Source organism: Penaeus japonicus, unplaced genomic scaffold, assembly GCF_977035675.1.
Source record: "Penaeus japonicus unplaced genomic scaffold, GWHDUDI00000001_assembly GWHDUDI00000039, whole genome shotgun sequence".
NCBI lineage: Eukaryota > Metazoa > Arthropoda > Malacostraca > Decapoda > Penaeidae > Penaeus > Penaeus japonicus.
The window spans coordinates 1,147,475-1,154,974 of NW_028234441.1; the positions used below are offsets into that span (position 1 = coordinate 1,147,475).

The following is a 7,500-nucleotide window of genomic DNA, read 5'->3' on the forward strand; positions in this document are numbered from 1 at the left end:
CTCTCTCTCTCTCTCTCTCTCTCTCTCTCTCTCTCTCTCTCTCTCTCTCTCTCTCTCTCACACACTTTTTATATATGTAAGGTAGCTACCCAGAATCACAGATCGACACTATATCAGTTAATAAACTTATTTGGCACACGTCATCATTACTGGATATGTTACCACATTCGTAGTAACAAGCATCCAAGGAAAGGACAGGAATAAACGGCAAAGAAAGAAAGAAAAAAAACAAAAAAACTCAAAGAACCGGACTCATTCTATCCTCAACCTGATTACGTGTCTGAGGACGAAATATCCGCAAGTGAGATCAAAGGAAATGCTGATAAAAAAACAGAAACGCGAGCAAGCAGATGATCGGGATCTGGCAACTCGTCGGCATCCTGACACCCTTTTGGCTAGACGGATTCTATTCTATCATTTATTTATCTATTATTATTATTATTATTATTATTTATTTATTTATCATTTTATCTATTATTATTGTTTATCTATTCATTATTATTTTATTAAATTTATTAGATTTTATTAAATCTAAATTTTAATCAAATTTTAAATATATATATACATTTTTTACTATGTTTTGTTAAATTTATTAAATTTATTATTAATTATTGTTCTTATTATTTATTATATGTCTATTTATTATTCTTATTATTTATTATATATCTACTTATCATTATTATTTATTCTATTATTATCTATATACATATTATATATATACATATATATATATATATATATATATATATATATTTATTTATTTATTTACATATAATTTGTATAATATACTCAAAACCCATCTGTTCCCACAACTGTTTCTTTTGCAAGACATGAAAAGGCTATGACAAACAATGCTGATTTTTCATCCTCTGTATTCGCATTTGCTATTGGACAATAAGAAGTAACATGAAAATGAATTTAAATTCGCGTTGGAATAGCGGTTTTTTACTTTCATTTGGACTCGTCATCTTAAATAGCAGTTATTCCTATTAATATTTTTATTAATGTTATTATTATTATCATTTATTATTATAATTGATATTTATTAATATTGATATTTAGCTATTTTATTATTATTATTATTATTTATTAATATTGATATTTAGCTATTCTATTATCATTATTAATATTGTTATTATTATTATTAATATTGTTATTATTATTATTAATATTTATTATAAACTATTGTTATTAATATAAAGTATTATTATTAATTATTTAGTTATTGTTATTAATATTCTGCTATGTGAACAGTTGAGTGTTAGTCTTAGCCTGCTTTATCTATTTATCCATGTGCTGATATTTAGCAATCACAATAACTTGGGTTCTTGGGGCCTTGGAAGACAGGACGCCCCCCCCCCCCCCCCCCCATACACACACACACAGTGAGATTCAGACAGACAAACATACAGACAGACAGACATACAGACAAACAGAGAGGGAGAGCGAAAGAGAGAGAGACAGACAGGAAGGAATGAAAATCTCCAGATAGTAATGAAGTCACACTCGCTACATTCCATATATGGATATCCTTGTATTTACGACTGGGTTAGTGGGAGTTCTCTGCAGTACACACGTACACTGACACTCCCACATGCTGACGTCACCATCTCGTACTTTCTTTCAAGATAATAAACACACACATATGTGTCTATATATATATATATATATATATATATATATATATAATATATTATGTATATATATTATATTATATATATATATATATATATTTTATATTATATATATATATATTATACATATGTAATATTAACATATAATATATATCGCATATATAATATATATATATATATATTATAGTATATTTCTATATATATATATATATATAAATATATATATTATATAATATATATATATATTTTATAGTTATATATGTTATATATGTAAATATGTATATATATATTATAGATTATATATATATATAGTATATTTAGATATATTATATATATATTTTATATATTTGTATATGTATTTTAATATATATATTTTTATTTATATTAATATATTATATATATATATATATATATATATATATAATTATATATATATATATGTATTGTTTATATATATATATTTATATATAATACTATTTATATATATATATATATATATATATATATATATATATGTTTATCTCTCTCTCTCTCTCTTTCTCACTCTCTCTCTCTCCTTCATCTCTCTCCTCTCTCTCTCTCTCTCTCTCTCTAGATTTTTATATATATTCAGCGCTGTCTATATATATATATATGTATATATTTATATATGTGTGTGTGTATATATATGTATATATATATTTATATTTAGTTGATTTATATATTAATATAATATATATGCATATTCAAGATATATGTATATATATATATATATATATACTTATATGTGGTGTGTGTGTGTGATGTGTTGTGTGTGTGTGTTGTGTGTGCTGTGTGGGTGTGTGTGTGTGACGTGTGCGTGTGTGTGGTGTGTGTGTGTGTGCGTACATATACGTATATATAACAATGCAAACAAACACACACACGCACACACACACATACGCATATATGTACACGAACACATTCACACATGCACACACATATGTACACAAACATAAACACACACATACACACATATGCACACGAACACACACACAAGGGAGAGCGGAATGAAAGCAGAAGAAAAAGACAGAGACTAAGATAATGACAAACAGCTTATAGAGGATGTCAATATAGATGGTCAGTAGATGAACGGAGTGAGTAATGCAAGTGGATTTGTGAGATAGATATATATTAAGACGACTTGCGATATATATAGATATAGTTTGGGAGAGAGAGAGGTTTATTACAGGTTTTTTGGGTGACACATCACATCTATCAAGCTATCACATCAATATTGTGAGTGTGAGTGAGGGAGATTTAGAGTTGTGAGTTAGTGTTTGAGAGTGAGAGAGATGTTGTGATTGTGAGAGCTGTTAAGTTACAAGGGAGAGATGAACACACTCTCTCTCATCCCTCCCCCCCCCCCACCCCCACCCACCCCCTATACATATACACTCCAAACTCTCGCTCACACCTACTCAATTCTCACACACACACACACACACACTCTCACTTTAACACTTCTCATAACTCTCTCAGCAGTGTGTGTGTGGTCGTGTGTGTCGAGAGTGTGTGAGGTGAGTGTGAGTGGTGAGAGTATGTGTGAGGAAGAGAGGTTGTGCTGACATAGTGGAGACTAGAGTTGCGAGTAAGAGTGAGATAGTGTGATATTGAGTCGAGATATGATTCACTGGGAGTTTGATTGACTAGTGGAGAGGCAATGTGAGAGAGTGCAGTGTTTGTTTGTGAGTGAGTGTGTAGGTAGGGAGTAAGCTGGGGCTGGGTTGATCCGTGAGTAGGGCTGTGAGTGTTTGTTTGAGAGTGTGTGATGTGATAGTGTTTGTGTGAGACTTAGGTTATTAGATGGGTTAGTGTGGGTGATAGTTATATATGTGTGTTTATGCTATGGGAGATGAGTGTGTGATTGTGTGTAGTGAGTTAAGTGTGTAGTGATTGTGATGTGTTAGAGTGGGAGTATTGAGTGGGAGTGTCGTGAGAGATCGAGTGTGATAGATAGATAGTTTGAGGTGAGTGTGAGTGAGAGTGTGGGTTAGTGAGTGAGTGAGACTTGAGGCTGAAGTGTGATAGTGTGAGTAGTAGTGGACAGTATATGAGAGATAGAGTGTATTGGAGTGGGAGTGATATAGTAGAAATAGAGTGGTAGTGTGAGGGTGATATTGGGTGTTGTGTCGTGACGACGTGATGAGATAGAGTGAGTGTGAGTGAGGGTGAGAGTGAGTGAGTTTGACGAAGAGAGTTGCAGAGTGTGTGAGTAGAGATATTCCCGTGTCCGAGTGGAGTGATGAAGAGATATTATTTTGTAATAGAGTGTAGAGAGGGTTTATAGAGATTATAGTGTGAGTCATGAGTGTAGTGTGTGTGAAGAGAGTTAGTGGGAGAGGGATGTGGGATAGATCTGGTGTGTAGAGTTAATGAGTTTGTGAGAGAAGATAGATACTATAGAGTTTGTGATGAGAAGGTGAGATATAGATATAGGGAGTTATACGGCTAAGGTGATCGAGTACATGACATTGCATGAAGTAGAGTGAGAGAGTTAAGAGTTATGAGTGTGATAGAAGAGAGTGGTGAGTGTGAGTCGGTTAGGTCAAGGTAGATGTTTCTTAGTGTGAGTGAGGGAGACGTGTTTGAGATTGAGTCAAGTTTACATAGTTGAGCGATTGGTAGATAGGAGAGTGTGGGTTTGTTGGAGTGTTTTTCGTTATAGTGTGAGTCGGTGATGTGTATGAGATATATAGATAGGGTGGGAGTTAGGGATTGTTATTATGTGTTCGAGATAGTGAGAGAGAGTTTTACGATGATAATGTGTTAGTTGTGATAGAGATGGAGTGAGTGTGAGATCGAGAGAGATTAAGTGATGAGTCGAGTTAGATATACGATAGAGTTATTGGGATAGAATCTGCAAGTGATTTGTTCTGACTTGCAGAGAGAGAGGAGTAGATGATAGAGTCTTGAGTAGTGTCTAGGATATAGATTTGAGTTGTCTTCTTTGATTGAGTCGTGAGATTAGTGAGATGTTTTTACTACTAGTGAGTGAGAGAAGAGGTAGAGGTTGAGACGGAGCGAGGAGATGCGTAATAATGCGTACTCTGAGTGCAAGGAGAGTGGTTCAGAGCGTGAGCGAGCGTGCGTTCTGTTCGAGGACCTGTGTGTTATTGATGTGAGAGTCGTTTGATCAGTGTAGAGTCCCCCTAACCTTATATATGTATATATATAATTCTCTGTAGATATATATATTTATTATTATATATATATATATATTATTATATATTATATATATATCTTATATATATATATATACTATATTATATATATCTATATATAGATATATATTTATATAATTCACACATACACACACACACACACATTATATGTATATATATATTATATATATATATATACTAATATATATATATTATACTACTATTATATATATTATACATGTAATTATTATGTTATATATATATTATATATATATATATATTATAATATATATTATGTATATATATATATTATATTATATATTATATATATATATATATATATATATATATGCTATGTATATATTCTATATATAGAATTCTATATTATACTACATTATATATATATATATATATATATATATATATTTATATATTATATATATATTATATATATATTGTATATTATGCAATATATATTATATATTATATATATATATATATTATATCTTATATATATTTATATATTTATATATATATATTATATTATATATATATATGTATATATTGTATGTATGTTATATACTTATTATATAATATAATATATATCTTATATATATATATATCTATATATACTATATATTATATATATATATATATATATTATATTTTATATTTATATATTATATATGTTATGTGTGTATTGTCATATATATATACTAAATAATTATTTATATATTATCTATATATATTATATTAATATATATCATATATATATTATATATATTTATAACTAATAGTATATATATATAGTGATATATATATATATATTTATATATATATCATATATATATATATATATATTACTATATATATGTGATATATAATATATATATATATATATATATTATATATATATATTATATATATATATATTTATATTATATATACACGCACACACACACACACACATAATTACAATGCAAATGATGAAATAATAGAAAGCCAATAGTAACAATGCTTAGAAGAAGAAGAATGCAAGAGGCAGCAGTCACGGCCACAACAGCAACAACGACAGGAACGATGAAGCAATAATATCAACAATAATTACATCCATAATAATCAGTGTAAGAATCCTGTATTTTTAAATAGTCCTTGATATTGAAAAATCATTAACATCGTTATACGATTTTAGTGCCATACACAGACTATGTATGAGAATCGCAAATGAAAATCTTGCAGGTGCAACATACGGTCCAACTAGATAAATATTTTGATTAAGCAATTTTCCACGCCGCTCTCATCCGAATATAAAGCTTTTTCTTTTCACAAAGTGTAAAATAAAAAGTCATGCACTGGGAAGATTTCCGAAAGAACTGTTCAAACAGATCACAGGTCGGATACGTAAGAAAAATCTTCTTACCTCACGTCACGTCGGTCAAAGCGCAAACACAGGCTCGATCGGCAGCAGTACCGGCGCCCGAAAAAGAGTTTATCAAATATTCTCCTCTGTTTCACACAACAGTGGCCATAGAACTAACCCAAAAAGAAACAGTTTTCCTAAGTTGTTGTTATTTTTTTTTCCTCTGTTATGTTTCAGCTTTGGCCGCTGGAGCGTCAAGAGGGAGCAACAGTGCTCATCAGGTGTTCACTTCCTGCGCAACGGCACTGGCACTCTGCATTCTCGTCCCTCGGTCCCTCACTCGACTCGGGAGCCGCTATCATCCGGGAAGCGGGAATTCTGATAGTAAGTAAGCGTGACGGGTGATAACCACAACTTGTGAAGATTCGATTCGTAGAGACTGATAAGAGTTCATGAACTAGGCGTTCTCGGAATTGTTATAGCGTAGTAAATGTGAACACATATCATATGTAGTGACGATTAGTAGTCACACTGCACTGTAAAGAAAGGATGTTTTGTATATAACAAAGGCGTAAGTGCGAAAATTCTAAATGCCACACTTCACATATATATACATGTGTATTTATAAATATCAAAATATATCAATTTCAAATAGTACATATATACATTCGCACGTGTAATAACACATCCGAAGACATACCATACGTGTACAATAAAATACACAACGAATAAACAAAAAAATAAAAAAAGGGAAAATATATACATTTATACATATATATGTATGTATGTGTATATATATATTATATATATATCTATATATTATATATTTATATATACTACATACATATAATGTATAATGTTATATATATATATTACATATATATATTATTATATATATATATATTATACTATATATATAATATATATATATTATATATATCATATTATATATATATATATTATATTACAAAAGAATGTATGTATTAGATATAATTACCTACATATATATATATATATATATTATATATATATATATATATATATATATATATATTTCTATATATAATATTTATATATTTATCTATATATATATATATATATTTATATATATATATATATGTGCGTGTGTGTTGTGTGTATGTAGTATATGTACATATATAATATTATATATATATATATATATATTATCTATATTATTATATATTTATCTTATATATATATCTATATATATATATATAAATGTTATATATATATGCATGTTATATTATATATATATATATATATATATATAATATATATTATATATATATAAATATATTATATA

General features: G+C 28.7%; 1 protein-coding gene across 2 annotated transcripts in view; it reads right to left on the minus strand.

The window, feature by feature from the left end:
• LOC122245488 (ETS homologous factor) overlaps positions 1-6,526 on the minus strand; it is a gene marked incomplete at its 3' end in the record, with an annotated part of 30,638 nt that extends 24,112 nt beyond the window's left edge. The window contains 1 exon segment of one of the 2 annotated variants that reach the window (XM_086533726.1): positions 6,355-6,526. 2 annotated transcript variants of the gene reach the window in all.
• Positions 6,527-7,500: the final 974 nt, after the last annotated feature.